Source organism: Daphnia pulex, chromosome 10, assembly GCF_021134715.1.
Source record: "Daphnia pulex isolate KAP4 chromosome 10, ASM2113471v1".
NCBI lineage: Eukaryota > Metazoa > Arthropoda > Branchiopoda > Diplostraca > Daphniidae > Daphnia > Daphnia pulex.
In genome coordinates, this window is record NC_060026.1 from 5091950 (window position 1) to 5112982 (window position 21033).

Here is a 21033-nt window from a genome sequence, read left to right on the forward strand (position 1 = left end):
TTGCGCCACGAAACCCTGAGTTATATTCTAATTTATATCATACTAGTTGCGGAAGTGCAGAGTTTTTCAAGAAGTAGTAGATCCGGTTGTAAAATTGATTATCACCCGATTAAATTTAGTCTTTTGAAAGTTTCAACCTGAGTAGTCAGGGGATTTCTTACTTTCTCAGTGGATATTTTCATCACCACAAGCCTTGGTTTCCATACTGAAAGCTGACCGGCTTGGGTGTGGTCGACGGCTACAACAAACGGGACGTCGTCGTTAAATATTCAATCAAAAATCTTTGATATGGTCCAGCATCGATGGTTCAGTGGTAGAATGCTCGCCTGCCACGCGGCCGGCCCGGGTTCAATTCCCGGTCGATGCATTTTGTATCATGCATCATGTAGAATCTACTCATTTAAGTTTCGTTGGATAAAATCCTTGCGCACAACCTGTGCGGACGGAACGTAGTGGTGATGGAAGCAATCTCTTTTCAGCGGACTCTATTTTTTCGTGCCGTTTTGGTGCATGTTAGTTAAATTTCCTTTGATAATACCGATTTGCGAAAAAACTATTTGTAGGAAAAGTGGTAAAAATGATTTCCATCGTAAGACTCTGTGTTTGCATTTTGGAAACTCGAGATAGTTATCGGTTCAAACTGGTCCCAGCTGTAGTCGTAATCGACATTCAGACGCAAACATTCGCCTTTTTCTAAACTAACTCTGTTGTATGTTATCCCATTCCCAAAACTTTAGTCTCCTATACCTACAGTCGACATTTGTTGAAAAGAAGAAACCAGCCAAATACATTTCCAGGTTAAGGATACATGAGTATTGAGAGAAATGGATTCCAATGAAATGTTAATTAATGTCACTAAAACAGTAGTCTGCAGAATTATCCATGAAAATGTACCTCTACGTGTGACACTTCTTTTTTGATCTCGACGTGATTTGAACACGCAACCTCCTGATCTGGAGTCAGACGCGCTACCGATGCGCCAAGAAATACTGATTTATAAACTAATTTATATTATACTATTTGCGGAAGTGCAGAGTTTTTCTAGAAGTAGTAGATCCGGTTGTAAAATTGATTATCACCCGATTAAATTTAGTCTTTTGAAAGATTCAGCCTGAGTATTCAGGGGATTTCTTACTTTCTCAGTGGATATTTTCATCGCCACAAGCCTTGGTTTCCATACTGAAAGCTGACCGGCTTGGGTGTAGTCGACGGCTACAGCAGACGGGACGTCACCGTTGATATTTAATCAAAAATCTTTCCTATGGCCCAGCATCGATGGTTCAGTGGTAGAATGCTCGCCTGCCACGCGGGCGGCCCGGATTCGATTCCCGGTCGATGCATTTTGTATCATGCATCATGTAGAATCTACTCATTTAAGTTTCGTTGGATAAAATCCTTGCGCACAGCCCGTGCGGACGGAACGTAGTGGTGATGGAAGCAATCTCTTTTCGGCGGACTCTATTTTTTCGTGCCGTTTTTGTGCATGTTAGTTAAATTTCCTTTGATAATACCGATTTGCGAAAAAACTATTTGTAGGAAAAGGGGTAAAAATGATTTCCATCGTAAGACTCTGTGTTTGCATTTTGGAAACCCGAGATAGTTATCGGTTCAAACTGGTTCCAGCTGTAGTCGTAATCGACATTCAGACGCAAACATTCGCCTTTTTCTAAACTAACGCTGTTGTATGTTATCCCATTCCCAAAACTTTAGTCTCCTATACCTACAGTCGACATTTGTTGAAAAGAAGAAACCAGCCAAAAACATTTCCAGGTTAAGGATACGTGAGTATTGAGAGAAATGGATTCCAATGAAATGTTAATTAATGTCACTAAAACAGTAGTCTGCAGAATTATCCATGAAAATATAACTCTACGTATGACACTTCTTTTTTGATCTTGACGTGATTTGAACGCGCATCCTCCTGATCTGGAGTCAGGCGCGCTACCGCTGCGCCACGAAATCCTGAGTTGTAATCTAATTTATATCATACTAGTTGCGGAAGTGCAGAGTTTTTCAAGAAGTAGTAGATCCGGTTGTAAAATTGATTATCACCCGATTAAATTTAGTCTTTTGAAAGTTTCAACCTGAGTAGTCAGGGGATTTCTTACTTTCTCAGTGGATATTTTCATCGCCACAAGCCTTGGTTTCCATACTGAAAGCTGACCGGCTTGGGTGTGGTCGACGGCTACAACAGACGGGACGTCGTCGTTGATATTCAATCAAAAATCTTTAGTATAGTCCAGCATCGATGGTTCAGTGGTAGAATGCTCGCCTGCCACGCGGGCGGCCCGGGTTCGATTCCCGGTCGATGCATTTTGTATCATGCATCATGTAGAATCTACTCATTTAAGTTTCGTTGGATAAAATCCTTGCGCACAGCCCGTGCGGACGGAACGTAGTGGTGATGGAAGCAATCTCTTTTCAGCGGACTCTATTTTTTCGTGCCGTTTTTGTGCATGTTAGTTAAATTTCCTTTGATAATACCGATTTGCGAAAAAACTATTTGTAGGAAAAGGGGTAAAAATGATTTCCATCGTAAGACTCTGTGTTTGCATTTTGGAAACCCGAGATAGTTATCGGTTCAAACTGGTTCCAGCTGTAGTCGTAATCGACATTCAGACGCAAACATTCGCCTTTTTCTAAACTAACGCTGTTGTATGTTATCCCATTCCCAAAACTTTAGTCTCCTATACCTACAGTCGACATTTGTTGAAAAGAAGAAACCAGCCAAAAACATTTCCAGGTTAAGGATACGTGAGTATTGAGAGAAATGGATTCCAATGAAATGTTAATTAATGTCACTAAAACAGTAGTCTGCAGAATTATCCATGAAAATATAACTCTACGTATGACACTTCTTTTTTTATCTCGACGTGATTTGAACGCGCAACCTCCTGATCTGGAGTCAGGCGCGCTACCGCTGCGCCACGAAATCCTGAGTTGTAATCTAATTTATATCATACTACTTGCGGAAGTGCAGAGTTTTTCAAGAAGTAGTAGATCCGGTTGTAAAATTGATTATCACCCGATTAAATTTAGTCTTTTGAAAGTTTCATCCTGAGTAGTCAGGGGATTTCTTACTTTCTCAGTGGATATTTTCATCGCCACAAGCCTTGGTTTCCATACTGAAAGCTGACCGGCTTGGGTGTGGTCGACGGCTACAACAAACGGGACGTCGTCGTTGATATTTAATCAAAAATCTTTAATTTAGTCCAGCATCGATGGTTCAGTGGTAGAATGCTCGCCTGCCACGCGGGCGGCCCGGGTTCGATTCCCGGTCGATGCATTTTGTATCATGCATCATGTAGAATCTACTCATTTAAGTTTCGTTGGATAAAATCCTTGCGCACAACCTGTGCGGACGGAACGTAGTGGTGATGGAAGTAATCTCTTTTCGGCGGACTCTATTTTTTCGTGCCATTTTTGTGCATGTTAGTTAAATTTCCTTTGATAATACCGATTTGCGGAAAAACTATTTGTAGGAAAAGGGGTAAAAATGATTTCCATCGTAAGACTCTGTGTTTGCATTTTGGAAACCCGAGATAGTTATCGGTTCAAACTGGTTCCAGCTGTAGTCGTAATCGACATTCAGACGCAAACATTCGCCTTTTTTCTAAACTAACGCTGTTGTATGTTATCCCCTTCCCAAAACTTTAGTCTCCTATACCTACAGTCGACATTTGTTGAAAAGAAGAAACCAGCCAAAAACATTTCCAGGTTAAGGATACTTGAGTATTGAGAGATATGGATTCCAATGAAATGTTAATTAATGTCACTAAAACAGTAGTCTGCAGAATTATCCATGAAAATGTAACTCTACGTGTGACACTTCTTTTTTTATCTCGACGTGATTTGAACACGCAACCTCCTGATGTGGAGTCAGGCGCGCTTCCGTTGCGCCACGAAATCCTGAGTTAAGATCTAATTTATATCATACTAATTGCGGAAGTGCAGAGTTTTTCAAGAAGTAGTAGATCCGGTTGTAAAATTGATTATCACCCGATTAAATTTAGTCTTTTGAAAGTTTCAACCTGATTAGTCAGGGGATTTCTTACTTTCTCAGTGGATATTTTCATTGTTACAAGCCTTGGTTTCCATATTGAAAGCTGACCGGCTTGGGTGTGGTCGACGGCTACAACATACGGGACGTCGTCGTTGATATTCAATCAAAAATCTTTAGTACGTTCCAGCATCGATGGTTCAGTGGTAGAATGCTCGCCTGCCACGCGGGCGGCCCGGGTTCGATTCCCGGTCGATGCATTTTGTATCATGCATCATGAAGAATCTACTCATTTAATTTTCGTTGGATAAAATCCTTGCGCACAACCTGTGCGGACGGAACGTAGTGGTGATGGAAGCAATCTCTTTTCGGCGGACTCTATTTTTTCGTGCCGTTTTTGTGCATATTAGTTAAATTTCCTTTGATAATACCGATTTGCGAAAAAACTATTTGTAGGAAAAGGGGTAAAAATGATTTCCATCGTAAGACTCTGTGTTTGCATTTTGGAAACCCGAGATAGTTATCGGTTCAAACTGGTTCCAGCTGTAGTCGTAATCGACATTCAGACGCAAACATTCGCCTTTTTTCTAAACTAACGCTGTTGTATGTTATCCCATTCCCAAAACTTTAGTCTCCTATACCTACAGTCGATATTTTGTTGAAAAGAAGAAACCAGCCAAAAACATTTCCAGGTTAAGGATACATGAGTATTGAGAGAAATGGATTCCAATGAAATGTTAATTAATGTCACTAAAACAGTAGTCTGCAGAATTATCCATGAAAATGTAACTCTACGTGTGACACTTCTTTTTTGATCTCGACGTGACTTGAACACGTAACCTCCTGATCTGGAGTCAGGCGCGCTACCGTTGCGCCACGAAATCCTGAGTTATAATCTAATTTATATCATACTAATTGCGGAAGTGTAGAGTTTTTCAAGAAGTAGTAGATCCGGTTGTAAAATTGATTATCACCCGATTAAATTTAGTCTTTTGAAAGTTTCAACCTGAGTAGTCAGGGGATTTCTTACTTTCTCAGTGGATATTTTCATTGCCACAAGCCTTGGTTTCCATACTGAAAGCTGACTGGCTTGGGTGTGGTCGACGGCTACAACATACGGGACGTCGTCGTTGATATTAAATCAAAAATCTTTAGTACGGTCCAGCATCGATGGTTCAGTGGTAGAATGCTCGCCTGCCACGCGGGCGGCCCGGGTTCGATTCCCGGTCGATGCATTTTGTATCATGCATCATGAAGAATCTACTCATTTAATTTTCGTTGGATAAAATCCTTGCGCACAACCTGTGCGGACGGAACGTAGTGGTGATGGAAGCAATCTCTTTTCGGCGGACTCTATTTTTTCGTGCCGTTTTTGTGCATGTTAGTTAAATTTCCTTTGATAATACCGATTTGCGAAAAAACTATTTGTAGGAAAAGGGGTAAAAATGATTTCCATCGTAAGACTCTGTGTTTGCATTTTGGAAACCCGAGATAGTTATCGGTTCAAACTGGTTCCAGCTGTAGTCGTAATCGACATTCAGACGCAAACATTCGCCTTTTTTCTAAACTAACGCTGTTGTATGTTATCCCATTCCCAAAACTTTAGTCTCCTATACCTACAGTCGACATTTGTTGAAAAGAAGAAACCAGCCAAAAACATTTCCAGGTTAAGGATACATGAGTATTGAGAGAAATGGATTCCAATGAAATGTTAATTAATGTCACTAAAACTTTAGTCTGCAGAATTATTCATGAAAATGTAACTCTTCGTGTGACACTTCTTTTTTGATCTCGACGTGATTTGAACACGCAACCTCCTGATCTGGAGTCAGGCGCGCTACCGTTGCGCCACGAAATCCTGACTTATGACCTAATTTATATCATACTAATTGCGGAAGTGCAGAGTTTTTCAAGAAGTAGTAGATCCGGTTCTAAAATTGATTATCACCCGATTAAATTTAGTCTTTTGAAAGTTTCAACCTGAGTAGTCAGGGGATTTCTTACTTTCTCAGTGGATATTTTCATCGCCACAAGCCTTGGTTTCCATACTGAAAGCTGACCGGCTTGGGTGTGGTCGACGGCTACAACATACGGGACGTCGTTGACATTAAATCAAAAATCTTTAGTATAGTCCAGCATCGATGGTTCAGTGGTAGAATGCTCGCCTGCCACGCGGGCGGCCCGGGTTCGATTCCCGGTCGATGCATTTTGTATCATGCATCATGAAGAATCTGCTCATTTAGTTTTCGTTGGATAAAATCCTTGCGCACATCCTGTGCGGACGGAACGTAGTGGTGATGGAAGCAATCTCTTTTCGGCGGACTCTATTTTTTCGTGCCGTTTTTGTGCATGTTAGTTAAATTTCCTTTGATAATACCGATTTGCGAAAAAAATATTTGTAGGAAAAGGGGTAAAAATGATTTCCATCGTAAGACTCTGTGTTTGCATTTTGGAAACCCGAGATAGTTATCGGTTCAAACTGGTTCCAGCTGTAGTCGTAATCGACATTCAGACGCAAACATTCGCCTTTTTTCTAAACTAACGCTGTTGTATGTTATCCCATTCCCAAAACTTTAGTCTCCTATACCTACAGTCGACATTTGTTGAAAAGAAGAAACCAGCCAAAAACATTTCCAGGTTAAGGATACATGAGTATTGAGAGAAATGGATTCCAATGAAATAATAATTAATGTCACTAAAACGTAGTCTGCAGAATTATCCATGAAAATGTAACTCTACGTGTGACACTTCTTTTTTGATCTCGACGTGTTTTGAACACGCAACCTCCTGATCTGGAGTCAGGCGCGCTACCGTTGCGCCACGAAATCCTGAGTTATAATCTAATTTATATCATACTAATTGCGGAAGTGCAGAGTTTTTCAAGAAGTAGTAGATCCGGTTGTAAAATTGATTATCACCCGATTAAATTTAGTCTTTTGAAAGTTTCAACCTGAGTAGTCAGGGGATTTCTTACTTTCTCAGTGGATATTTTCATCGCCACAAGCCTTGGTTTCCATACTGAAAGCTGACCGGCTTGGGTGTGGTCGACGGCTACAACAGACGGGACGTCGTCGTTGATATTGAATCAAAAATCTTTAGTATAGTCCAGCATCGATGGTTCAGTGGTAGAATGCTCGCCTGCCACGCGGGCGGCCCGGGTTCGATTCCCGGTCGATGCATTTTGTATCATGCATCATGTAGAATCTACTCATTTAAGTTTCGTAGGATAAAATCCTTGCGCACAGCCTGTGTGGACGGAACGTAGTGGTGATGGAAGCAATCTCTTTTCGGCGGACTCTATTTTTTCGTGCCGTTTTTGTGCATGTTAGTTAAATTTCCTTTGATAATACCGATTTGCGAAAAAACTATTTGTAGGAAAAGGGGTAAAAATGATTTCCATCGTAAGACTCTGTGTTTGCATTTTGGAAACCCGAGATAGTTATCGGTTCAAACTGGTTCCAGCTGTAGTCGTAATCGACATTCAGACGCAAACATTCGCCTTTTTTCTAAACTAACGCTGTTGTATGTTATCCCATTCCCAAAACTTTAGTCTCCTATACCTACAGTCGACATTTGTTGAAAAGAAGAAACCAGCCAAAAACATTTCCAGGTTAAGGATACATGAGTATTGAGAGAAATGGATTCCAATGAAATGTTAATTAATGTCACTAAAACAGTAGTCTGCAGAATTATCCACGAAAATATAACTCTACGTGTGACACTTCTTTTTTGATCTCGACGTGATTTGAACACGCAACCTCCTGATCTGGAGTCAGGCGCGCTACCGTTGCGCCACGAAATCCTGAGTTATAACCTAATTTATATCATACTACTTGCGGAAGTGCAGAGTTTTTCAAGAAGTAGTAGATCCGGTTGTAAAATTGATTATCCCTGAGGTATATTTATATACGAAGGTCCTTAACAATATAGGGTGTGGGGTATAGGGGGTAGGATAGTAGTAGCTAGTAGTGAAATTCAGAGGGTTTAATGTCCATTTTGTAATCCTTTATACGTTTCTTCCCTGAATGACCAATCTTCACCAAATTTTGTACATAATTCTGTCCAAATTTAATACATTGCGTAACGGGGTTTAGATTTGTTTTTATTACTGTTTTAGAAATTTAATTTGCGTATTTGTTACCTAGCTGGTTGCCGAATCCTAGTTAGTGAATTCGCTTTTTTGCGTAACCTTCCAACTGTCAGTGCATGCTCAGTGTAAACAAAAAGAAAAAAAAAGTTTGGATTTTCCCTAGCAAGACAAGTTTTCTGCTATGGGAGTGGAGAGTATTAATTATTTGATTTGGTTGTTATGTTCGATTTCGATTTCGTCTTTATTCTTCTTTTTACTTTGTATTTTCCCACTCTTATTTTTTTAACCCTTTTTGTTTTATTATTACCTCTTTTTGTTTACTATTTTTTATCTTGATTTTAATAAATTTGGTTGTCCAAGTAAAATTTCCATGCCTCCTTTTTTAACAGTAAGTCATCAACCAAGAAGTTTAGGAACATTTTAAAAATGTTAGATTATATTCATTTTGAAGCTCTGGGTCATCTCTCCCTTCTTCCTCTGTCCTCTTCTCGGTCATCAAGATCTTCTTGCGGTCGTGAAGAGTTACCACCAATCTTCCACTTCCATTTACCTCCGAAAGCTTATTAAGAGGAATTTTTTAAAAAATTACAAACTTAGTTTTCCTTTCCGACTTGATCGAGATTAGAACTCCGAACCATGCGAATGGCTGTCTGGGTTGATGACCATTAGACCGTCATTGTTATATCATTGGAAGGGAAAAAATGGCTATGATGGTAGCTCGCTATCTATAAGCCAAAACTCATGTAATGCAACATGTGACCGCATGATATAATTGTATTGTTACTATAGTAATAACTGTTACTTTAACTTAATATAAACATGAAGTGCGACGTGGGGTGGCGGGGCGAAGCCTCAGCCACACCCAAGTCGCACCACTCATAATATTGACAGATTATTAGTCAATTAGTTAATAAGAATCAAATCATTTAAGAAAATAAAGGGAAACAGAATTTTCCAAATATAATAGTATGTTTGTTCATACTCATTTTGAAGCTCTGGGTCATCTTTCTCTTCTTCCCTTGTCCTCTCCACAGTCATCAAGATCTTTTAGTGGTCGTGAAGAGTTACCACCGATCTTCCACTTCCATTTACCTCCGAAAGTTTTTTAAGTGTAATTTTTCAAAAGTTACAAATTTAAATTTCCTCAATGACATCATCGAGATTCGAACCTCGAACCATATGAGTGGCAGCCCGGGTTGCTAACCATTAGACCAACATTTACATAAGGTCTAAGGGAAAGCGTGGTCCGGTTCGTGTGTACACCGAACAATGTTACGAAAGACGAAGTAAAGCTATAGTAATATCGCTAGCGACGCTACCATCGGTATCGATTTCGGAACCGGTCGTAAAACATTTAGGTTATATGCCTGAATTAAGATTTTTTCAATGGTGGTTTAATCTAACTGCTATAAGAGCACATCCATTTCTCTATAGTTTATATGTAACTAATAATTTTTCCAATTTCATGTTACTATAGTAATAAATGTTGCTATAACTTAATCTAAACATGAAGTGCGACGTGGGGTGGCGGGGCGAAGCCTCCGCCACACCTAAGTCGCACCACTCATAATATTAACAGATTATTAGTCAATTAGTTATAAAGAATCAATTATGAAAGAGAATAAAGGGAAACAGAATTTTCCAAACGTTATAGTATGTATTAATCTACCATAACCTTTATTTTCTGTCTCTTTAACGTTTAAAAAAATTACCGAAGGATATTACCGAATGAATCTTGTCACCCGATTAAATTTAGTCTTTTGAAAGTTTCAACCTGAGTAGTCAGGGGATTTCTTACTTTCTCAGTGGATATTTTCATTGCCACAAGCCTTGGTTTCCATACTGAAAGCTGACCGGCTTGGGTGTGGTCGACGGCTACAACATACGGGACGTCGTCGTTGATATTCGATCAAAAATCTTTAGTATGGTCGAGCATCGATGGTTCAGTGGTAGAATGCTCGCCTGCCACGCGGGCGGCCCGGGTTCGATTCCCGGTCGATGCATTTTGTATCATGCATCATGAAGAATCTACTCATTTAATTTTCGTTGGATAAAATCCTTGCGCACAACCTGTGCGGACGGAACGTAGTGGTGATGGAAGCAATCTCTTTTCGGCGGACTCTATTTTTTCGTGCCGTTTTTGTGCATGTTAGTTAAATTTCCTTTGATAATACCGATTTGCGAAAAAACTATTTGTAGGAAAAGGGGTAAAAATGATTTCCATCGTAAGACTCTGTGTTTGCATTTTGGAAACCCGAGATAGTTATCGGTTCAAACTGGTTCCAGCTGTAGTCGTAATCGACATTCAGACGCAAACATTCGCCTTTTTTCTAAACTAACGCTGTTGTATGTTATCCCATTCCCAAAACTTTAGTCTCCTATACCTACAGTCGACATTTGTTGAAAAGAAGAAACCAGCCAAAAACATTTCCAGGTTAAGGATACATGAGTATTGAGAGAAATGGATTCCAATGAAATGTTAATTAATGTCACTAAAACTTTAGTCTGCAGAATTATCCATGAAAATGTAACTCTTCGTGTGACACTTCTTTTTTGATCTCGACGTGATTTGAACACGCAACCTCCTGATCTGGAGTCAGGCGCGCTACCGTTGCGCCACGAAATCCTGACTTATGACCTAATTTATATCATACTAATTGCGGAAGTGCAGAGTTTTTCAAGAAGTAGTAGATCCGGTTCTAAAATTGATTATCACCCGATTAAATTTAGTCTTTTGAAAGTTTCAACCTGAGTAGTCAGGGGATTTCTTACTTTCTCAGTGGATATTTTCATCGCCACAAGCCTTGGTTTCCATACTGAAAGCTGACCGGCTTGGGTGTGGTCGACGGCTACAACATACGGGACGTCGTTGATATTAAATCAAAAATCTTTAGTACGGTCTAGCATCGATGGTTCAGTGGTAGAATGCTCGCCTGCCACGCGGGCGGCCCGGGTTCGATTCCCGGTCGATGCATTTTGTATCATGCATCATGAAGAATCTACTCATTTAATTTTCGTTGGATAAAATCCTTGAGCACAACCTGTGCGGACGGAACGTAGTGGTGATGGAAGCAATCTCTTTTCGGCGGACTCTATTTTTTCGTGCCGTTTTTGTGCATGTTAGTTAAATTTCCTTTGATAATACCGATTTGCGAAAAAACTATTTGTAGGAAAAGGGGTAAAAATGATTTCCATCGTAAGACTCTGTGTTTGCATTTTGGAAACCCGAGATAGTTATCGGTTCAAACTGGTTCCAGCTGTAGTCGTAATCGACATTCAGACGCAAACATTCGCCTTTTTCTAAACTAACGCTGTTGTATGTTATCCCATTCCCAAAACTTTAGTCTCCTATACCTACAGTCGACATTTGTTGAAAAGAAGAAACCAGCCAAAAACATTTCCAGGTTAAGGATACATGAGTATTGAGAGAAATGGATTCCAATGAAATGTTAATTAATGTCACTAAAACAGTAGTCTGCAGAATTATCCACGAAAATATAACTCTACGTGTGACACTTCTTTTTTGATCTCGACGTGATTTGAACACGCAACCTCCTGATCTTGACTCAGGCGCGCTACCGTTGCGCCACGAAATCCTGAGTTATAATCTAATTTATATCATACTACTTGCGGAAGTGCAGAGTTTTTCAAGAAGTAGTAGATCCGGTTGTAAAATTGATTATCACCCGATTAAATTTAGTCTTTTGAAAGTTTCAACCTGAGTAGTCAGGGGATTTCTTACTTTCTCAGTGGATATTTTCATCGCCACAAGCCTTGGTTTCCATACTGAAAGCTGACCGGCTTGGGTGTGGTCGACGGCTACAACAAACGGGACGTCGTCGTTGATATTCAATCAAAAATATTTAGTTTGGTCCAGCATCGATGGTTCAGTGGTAGAATGCTCGCCTGCCACGTGGGCGGCCCGGGTTTGATTCCCGGTCGATGCATTTTGTATCATGCATCATGTAGAATCTACTCATTTAAGTTTCGTTGGATAAAATCCTTGCGCACAACCTGTGCGGACGGAACGTAGTGGTGATGGAAGCAATCTCTTTTCGGCGGACTCTATTTTTTCGTGCCGTTTTTGTGCATGTTAGTTAAATTTCCTTTGATAATACCGATTTGCGAAAAAAACTATTTGTAGGAAAAGGGGTAAAAATGATTTCCATCGTAAGACTCTGTGCTTGCATTTTGGAAACCCGAGATAGTTATCGGTTCAAACTGGTTCCAGCTGTAGTCGTAATCGACATTCAGACGCAAACATTCGCCTTTTTTCTAAACTAACGCTGTTGTATGTTATCCCATTCCCAAAACTTTAGTCTCCTATACCTACAGTCGACATTTGTTGAAAAGAAGAAACCAGCCAAAAACATTTCCAGGTTAAGGATACATGAGTATTGAGAGAAATGGATTCCAATGAAATGTTAATTAATGTCACTAAAACAGTAGTCTGCAGAATTATCCATGAAAATGTAACTCTACGTGTAACACTTCTTTTTTGATCTCGACGTGATTTGAACACGCAACCTCCTGATCTGGAGTCAGGCGCGCTACCGTTGCGCCACGAAATCCTGAGTTGTAATCTAATTTATATCATACTAATTGCGGAAGTGCAGAGTTTTTCAAGAAGTAGTAGATCCGGTTGTAAAATTGATTATCACCCGATTAAATTTAGTCTTTTGAAAGTTTCAACCTGAGTAGTTAGGGGATTTCTTACTTTCTCAGTGGATATTTTCATCGCCACAAGCCTTGGTTTCCATACTGAAAGCTGACGTGCTTGGGTGTGGTCGACGGCTACAACAGACGGGATGTCGTCGTTGATATTGAATCAAAAATCTTTAGTATAGTGCAGCATCGATGGTTCAGTGGTAGAATGCTCGCCTGCCACGCGGGCGGCCCGGGTTCGATTCCCGGTCGATGCATTTTGTATCATGCATCATGTAGAATCTACTCATTTAAGTTTCGTAGGATAAAATCCTTGCGCACAGCCTGTGTGGACGGAACGTAGTGGTGATGGAAGCAATCTCTTTTCGGCGGACTCTATTTTTTCGTGCCGTTTTTGTGCATGTTAGTTAAATTTCCTTTGATAATACCGATTTGCGAAAAAACTATTTGTAGGAAAAGGGGTAAAAATGATTTCCATCGTAAGACTCTGTGTTTGCATTTTGGAAACCCGAGATAGTTATCGGTTCAAACTGGTTCCAGCTGTAGTCGTAATCGACATTCAGACGCAAACATTCGCCTTTTTTCTAAACTAACGCTGTTGTATGTTATCCCATTCCCAAAACTTTAGTCTCCTATACCTACAGTCGACATTTGTTGAAAAGAAGAAACCAGCCAAAAACATTTCCAGGTTAAGGATACATGAGTATTGAGAGAAATGGATTCCAATGAAATGTTTATTAATGTCACTAAAATAGTAGTCTGCACAATTATCCATGAAAATATAACTCTACGTGTGAAACTTCTTTTTTGATCTCGACGTGATTTGAACACTTAACCTCCTAATCTTGAGTCAGGCGCGCTACCGTTGCGCCACGAAATCCTGATTAATAGTTTAATTTATATCATACTACTTGCGGAAGTGCAGAGTTTTTCAAGAAGTAGTAGATCCGGTTGTAAAATTGATTATCACCCGATTAAATTTAGTCTTTTGAAAGTTTCAACCTGAGTAGTCAGGGGATTTCTTACTTTCTCAGTGGATATTTTCATCGCCACAAGCCTTGGTTTCCATACTGAAAGCTGACCGGCTTGGGTGTGGTCGACGGCTACAACAGAAGGGACGTCGTCGTTGATATTTAATCAAAAATCTTTAATATGGTCCAGCATCGATGGTTCAGTGGTAGAATGCTCGCCTGCCACGCGGGCGGCCCGGGTTCGATTCCCGGTCGATGCATTTTGTATCATGCATCATGTAGAATCTACTCATTTAAGTTTCGTTGGATAAAATCCTTGCGCACAACCTGTGCGGACGGAACGTAGTGGTGATGGAATCAATCTCTTTTCATCGGACTCTATTTCTTCGTGCCGTTTTTGTGCATGTTAGTTAAATTTCCTTTGATAATACCGATTTGCGAAAAAACTATTTGTAGGAAAAGGGGTAAAAATGATTTCCATCGTAAGACTCTGTGTTTGCATTTTGGAAACCCGAGATAGTTATCGGTTCAAACTGGTTCCAGCTGTAGTCGTAATCGACATTCAGACGCAAACATTCGCCTTTTTTCTAAACTAACGCTGTTGTATGTTATTCCATTCCCAAAACTTTAGTCTCCTATACCTACAGTCGACATTTATTGAAAAGAAGAAACCAGCCAAAAACATTTCCAGGTTAAGGATACATGAGTATTGAGAGAAATGGATTCCAATGAAATGTTAATTAATGTCACTAAAACAGTAGTCTGCAGAATTATCCATGAAAATATAACTCTACGTGTGACACTTCTTTTTTGATCTCGACGTGATTTAAACACGCAACCTCCTGATCTGGAGTCAGGCGCGCTACCGTTGCGCCATGAAATCCTGAGTTATAATTTAATTTATATCATACTAATTGTGGAAGTGCAGAGTTTTTCAAGAAGTAGTAGATCCGGTTGTAAAATTTATTATCACCCGATTAAATTTAGTCTTTTGAAAGTTTCGACCTGAGTAGTCAGGGGATTTCTTACTTTCTCAGTGGATATTTTCATCGCCACAAGCCTTGGTTTCCATACTGAAAGCTGACCGGCTTGGGTGTGGTCGACGTTCAGTCGACGTCAGACGTTCAGACGTCGACGAACAGACGGGACGTCGTTGTTGATATTTAATCAAAAATCTTTAGTTTAGTCCAGCATCGATGGTTCAGTGGTAGAATGCTCGCCTGCCACGCGGGCAGCCCGGGTTCGATTCCCCGTCAATGCATTTTGTATCATGCATCATGTAGAATCTACTCATTTAAGTTTCGTTGGATAAAATCCTTGCGCACAACCTGTGCGGACGGAACGTAGTGGTGATGGAAGTAATCTTATTTCGGCAAACTCTATTTTTTCGTGCCGTTTTTGTGCATGTTAGTTAAATTTCCTTAGATAATACCGATTTGCGAAAAAACTATTTGTAGGAAAAGGGGTAAAAATGATTTCCATCGTAAGACTCTGTGTTTGCATTTTGGAAACCCGAGATAGTTATCGGTTTAAACTGGTTCCAGCTGTAGTCGTAATCGACATTCAGACGCAAACATTCGCCTTTTTCTAAACTAACGCTGTTGTATGTTATCCCATTCCCAAAACTTTAGTCTCCTATACCTACAGTCGACATTTGTTGAAAAGAAGAAACCAGCCAAAAACATTTCCAGGTTAAGGATACGTGAGTATTGAGAGAAATGGATTCCAATAAAATGTTAATTAATGTCACTAAAACAGTAGTCTGCAGAATTATCCATAAAAATATAACTCTACGTATGACACTTCTTTTTTTATCTCGACGTGATTTGAACACGCAACCTCCTGATCTGGAGTCAGGCGCGCTACCGTTGCGCCACGAAATCCTGAGTAATAATCTAATTTATATCATACTACTTGCGGAAATGCAGAGTATTTCAAGAAGTAGTAGATCCGGTTGTAAAATTGATTATCACCCGATTAAATTTAGTCTTTTGAAAGTTTCAACCTGATTAGTCAGGGGATTTCTTACTTTCTCAGTGGATATTTTCATCGCCACAAGCCTTGGTTTCCATACTGAAAGCTGACCGGCTTGGGTGTGGTCGACGGCTACAACAAACGGGACGTCGTCGTTGATATTGAATCAAAAATCTTTAGTATGGTCCAGCATCGATGGTTCAGTGGTAGAATGCTCGCCTGCCACGCGGGCGGCCCGGGTTCGATTCCCGGTCGATGCATTTTGTATCATGCATCATGTAGAATCTACTCATTTAAGTTTCGTTGGATAAAATCCTTGCGCACAACCTGTGCGGACGGAACGTAGTGGTGATGGAAGCAATCTCTTTTCGGCGGACTCTATTTTTTCGTGCCGTTTTTGTGCATGTTAGTTAAATTTCCTTTGATAATACCGATTTGCGAAAAAACTATTTGTAGGAAAAGGGGTAAAAATGATTTCCATCGTAAGACTCTGTGTTTGCATTTTGGAAACCCGAGATAGTTATCGGTTCAAACTGGTTCCAGCTGTAGTCGTAATCGAACTTCAGACCCAAACATTCGCCTTTTTCTAAACTAACGCTGTTGTATGTTATCCCATTCCCAAAACTTTAGTCTCCTATACCTACAGTCGACATTTGTTGAAAAGAAGAAACCAGCCAAAAACATTTCCAGGTTAAGGATACATGAGTATTGAGAGAAATGGATTCCAATGAAATGTTAATTAATGTCACTAAAACAGTAGTCTGCAGAATTATCCATGAAAATATAACTCTTCGTGCTTTTTTGATCTCGACGTGATTTGAACACTAAACCTCCCGATCTGGAGTCAGGCGCGCTACCGTTGCGCCACGAAATCCTGAGTTATAATTTAATTTATATCATGCTAATTGCGGAAGTGCAGAGTTTTTCAAGAAGTAGTAGATCCGGTTGTAAAATTGATTATCACCCGATTAAATTTATTCTTTTGAAAGTTTCAACCTGAGTAGTCAGGGGATTTCTTACTTTCTCAGTGGATATTTTCATCGCCACAAGCCTTGGTTTCCATACTGAAAGCTGACCGGCTTGGGTGTGGTCGACGGCTACAACAAACGGGACGTCGTCGTTGATATTAAATCAAAAATATTTAGTATGGTCCAGCATCGATGGTTCAGTGGTAGAATGCTCGCCTGCCACGAGGGCGGCCCGGGTTCGATTCCCGGTCGATGCATTTTGTATCATGCATCATGTAGAATCTACTAAGTTTCGTTGGATAAAATCCTTGCGCACAACCTGTGCGGACGGATCGTAGTGGTGATGGAAGCAATCTCTTTTCGGCGGACTCTATTTTTTCGTGCCGTTTTTGTGCATGTTAGTTAAATTTCCTTTGATAATACCGATTTGCGAAAAAACTATTTGTAGGAAAAGGGGTAAAAATGATTTCCATCGTAAGACTCTGTGTTTGCATTTTGGAAACCCGAGATAGTTATCGGTTCAAACTGGTTCCAGCTGTAGTCGTAATCGACATTCAGACGCAAACATTCGCCTTTTTCTAAACTAACGCTGTTGTATGTTATCCCATTCCCAAAACTTTAGTCTCCTATACCAACAGTCGACATTTGTTGAAAAGAAGAAACCAGCCAAAAACATTTCCAGGTTAAGGATACATGAGTATTGAGAGAAATGGATTCCAATGAAATGTTAATTAATGTCACTAAAACAGTAGTCTGCAGAATTATCCATAAAAATGTAACTCTACGTGTGACATTTCTTTTTTTATCTCGACGTGATTTGAACACGCAACCTCCTGATCTGGAGTCAGGCGCGCTACCGTTGCGCCACGAAATCCTGAGTAATAATCTAATTTATATCATACTAATTGCGGAAGTGCAGAGTTTTTCAAGAAGTAGTAGATCCGGTTGTAAAATTGATTATCACCCGATTAAATTTAGTCTTTTGAAAGTTTCAACCTGAGTAGTCAGGGGATTTCTTACTTTCTCAGTGGATATTTTCATGGCCACAAGCCTTGGTTTCCATACTGAAAGCTGACCGGCTTGGGTGTGGTCGACGGCTACAACATACGGGACGTCGTCGTTGATATTCAATCAAAAATCTTTAGTACGGTCCAGCATCGATGGTTCAGTGGTAGAATGCTCGCCTGACACGCGGGCGCCCCGGGTTCGATTCCCGGTCGATGCATTTTGTATCATGCATCATGAAGAATCTACTCATTTAAGTTTCGTTGGATAAAATCCTTGCGCACAACCTGTGCGGACGGAACGTAGTGGTGATGGAAGCAATCTCTTTTCGGCGGACTCTATTTTTTCGTGCCGTTTTTGTGCATGTTAGTTAAATTTCCTTTGATAATACCGATTTGCGAAAAAACTATTTGTAGGAAAAGGGGTAAAAATGATTTCCATCGTAAGACTCTGTGTTCGCATTTTGGAAACCCGAGATAGTTATCGGTTCAAACTGGTTCCAGCTGTAGTCGTAATCGACATTCAGACGCAAACATTCGCCTTTTTCTAAACTAACGCTGTTGTATGTTATCCCATTCCCAAAACTTTAGTCTCCTATACCTACAGTCGACATTTGTTGAAAAGAAGAAACCAGCCAAAAACATTTCCAGGTTAAGGATACATGAGTATTGAGAGAAATTGATTCCAATGAAATGTTAATTAATGTCACTAAAACAGTAGTCTGCAGAATTATCCATGAAAATATAACTCTACGTGTGACACTTTTTTTTGATCTCGACGTGATTTGAACACGCAACCTCCTGATCTGGAGTCAGGCGCGCTACCGTTGCGCCACGAAATCCTGAGTTATAATCTAATTTATATCATACTAATTGCGGAAGTGCAGAGTTTTTCAAGAAGTAGTAGATCCGGTTGTAAAATTGATTATCACCCGATTAAATTTAGTCTTTTGAAAGTTTCAACCTGAGTAGTCAGGGTATTTCTTACTTTCTCAGTGGATATTTTCATCGCCACAAGCCTTGGTTTCCATACTGAAAGCTGACCGGCTTGGGTGTGGTCGACGGCTACAACAAACGGGACGTCGTCGTTGATATTGAATCAAAAATCTTAATTATGGTCCAGCATCGATGGTTCAGTGGTAGAATGCTCGCCTGCCACGCGGGTGGCCCGGGTTCGATTCCCGGTCGATGCATTTTGTATCTTGCATCATTTAGAATCTACTCATTTAAGTTTCGTTGGATAAAATCCTTGCGCACAACCTGTGCGGACGGAACGTAGTGGTGATGAAAGCAATCTCTTTTCGGCGGACTCTATTTTTTCGTGCCGTTTTTGTGCATGTTAGTTAAATTTCCTTTGATAATACCGATTTGCGAAAAAACTATTTGTAGGAAAAGGGGTAAAAATGATTTCCATCGTAAGACTCTGTATTTGCATTTTGGAAACCCGAGATAGTTATCGGTTCAAACTGGTTCCAGCTGTAGTCGTAATCGACATTCAGACGCAAACATTCGCCTTTTTTCTAAACTAACGCTGTTGTATGTTATCCCATTCCCAAAACTTTAGTCTCCTATACCTACAGTCGACATTTATTGAAAAGAAGAAACCAGCCAAAAACATTTCCAGGTTAAGGATACATGAGTATTAAGAGAAATGGATTCCAATGAAATGTTAATTAATGTCACTAAAACAGTAGTCTGCAGAATTATCCATGAAAATATAACTCTTCGTGCTTTTTTGATCTCGACGTGATTTGAACACTAAACCTCCCGATCTGGAGTCAGGCGCGCTACCGTTGCGCCACGAAATCCTGAGTTATAATTTAATTTATATCATGCTAATTGCGGAAGTGCAGAGTTTTTCAAGAAGTAGTAGATCCGGTTGTAAAATTGATTATCACCCGATTAAATTTATTCTTTTGAAAGTTTCAACCTGAGTAGTCAGGGGATTTCTTACTTTCTCAGTGGATATTTTCATCGCCACAAGCCTTGGTTTCCATACTGAAAGCTGACCGGCTTGGGTGTGGTCGACGGCTACAACAAACGGGACGTCGTCGTTGATATTAAATCAAAAATATTTAGTATGGTCCAGCATCGATGGTTCAGTGGTAGAATGCTCGCCTGCCACGAGGGCGGCCCGGGTTCGATTCCCGGTCGATGCATTTTGTATCATGCATCATGTAGAATCTACTAAGTTTCGTTGGATAAAATCCTTGCGCACAACCTGTGCGGACGGATCGTAGTGGTGATGGAAGCAATCTCTTTTCGGCGGACTCTATTTTTTCGTGCCGTTTTTGTGCATGTTAGTTAAATTTCCTTTGATAATACCGATTTGCGAAAAAACTATTTGTAGGAAAAGGGGTAAAAATGATTTCCATCGTAAGACTCTGTGTTTGCATTTTGGAAACCCGAGATAGTTATCGGTTCAAACTGGTTCCAGCTGTAGTCGTAATCGACATTCAGACGCAAACATTCGCCTTTTTCTAAACTAACGCTGTTGTATGTTATCCCATTCCCAAAACTTTAGTCTCCTATACCAACAGTCGACATTTGTTGAAAAGAAGAAACCAGCCAAAAACATTTCCAGGTTAAGGATACATGAGTATTGAGAGAAATGGATTCCAATGAAATGTTAATTAATGTCACTAAAACAGTAGTCTGCAGAATTATCCATAAAAATGTAACTCTACGTGTGACATTTCTTTTTTTATCTCGACGTGATTTGAACACGCAACCTCCTGATCTGGAGTCAGGCGCGCTACCGTTGCGCCACGAAATCCTGAGTAATAATCTAATTTATATCATACTAATTGCGGAAGTGCAGAGTTTTTCAAGAAGTAGTAGATCCGGTTGTAAAATTGATTATCACCCGATTAAATTTAGTCTTTTGAAAGTTTCAACCTGAGTAGTCAGGGGATTTCTTACTTTCTCAGTGGATATTTTCATGGCCACAAGCCTTGGTTTCCATACTGAAAGCTGACCGGCTTGGGTGTGGTCGACGGCTACAACATACGGGACGTCGTCGTTGATATTCAATCAAAAATCTTTAGTACGGTCCAGCATCGATGGTTCAGTGGTAGAATGCTCGCCTGCCACGCGGGCGCCCCGGGTTCGATTCCCGGTCGATGCATTTTGTATCATGCATCATGAAGAATCTACTCATTTAAGTTTCGTTGGATAAAATCCTTGCGCACAACCTGTGCGGACGGAACGTAGTGGTGATGGAAGCAATCTCTTTTCGGCGGACTCTATTTTTTCGTGCCGTTTTTGTGCATGTTAGTTAAATTTCCTTTGATAATACCGATTTGCGAAAAAACTATTTGTAGGAAAAGGGGTAAAAATGATTTCCATCGTAAGACTCTGT

At 40.2% G+C, this 21033-nt stretch overlaps 8 non-coding genes across 8 annotated transcripts; 2 read left to right on the forward strand and 6 right to left on the reverse strand.

Moving 5' to 3' along the window:
• Positions 1-4812: 4812 nt before the first annotated feature.
• On the reverse strand, positions 4813-4884 carry Trnaw-cca. The gene has a single exon. It is a non-coding gene; the product is annotated as a tRNA-Trp (tRNA).
• A 902-nt stretch (positions 4885-5786) lies between these two features.
• On the reverse strand, positions 5787-5858 carry Trnaw-cca. Its single transcript has one exon. It is a non-coding gene; the product is annotated as a tRNA-Trp (tRNA).
• A 1872-nt stretch (positions 5859-7730) lies between these two features.
• Trnaw-cca lies at positions 7731-7802 on the reverse strand. The gene has a single exon. It is a non-coding gene; the product is annotated as a tRNA-Trp (tRNA).
• A 2842-nt stretch (positions 7803-10644) lies between these two features.
• Positions 10645-10716, reverse strand: Trnaw-cca. The gene has a single exon. It is a non-coding gene; the product is annotated as a tRNA-Trp (tRNA).
• A 1873-nt stretch (positions 10717-12589) lies between these two features.
• Trnaw-cca lies at positions 12590-12661 on the reverse strand. The gene has a single exon. It is a non-coding gene; the product is annotated as a tRNA-Trp (tRNA).
• Positions 12662-17822: 5161 nt separating this feature from the next.
• Positions 17823-17893, forward strand: Trnav-gac. The gene has a single exon. It is a non-coding gene; the product is annotated as a tRNA-Val (tRNA).
• A 549-nt stretch (positions 17894-18442) lies between these two features.
• Trnaw-cca lies at positions 18443-18514 on the reverse strand. Its single transcript has one exon. It is a non-coding gene; the product is annotated as a tRNA-Trp (tRNA).
• A 280-nt stretch (positions 18515-18794) lies between these two features.
• Positions 18795-18865, forward strand: Trnag-gcc. The gene has a single exon. It is a non-coding gene; the product is annotated as a tRNA-Gly (tRNA).
• Positions 18866-21033: the final 2168 nt, after the last annotated feature.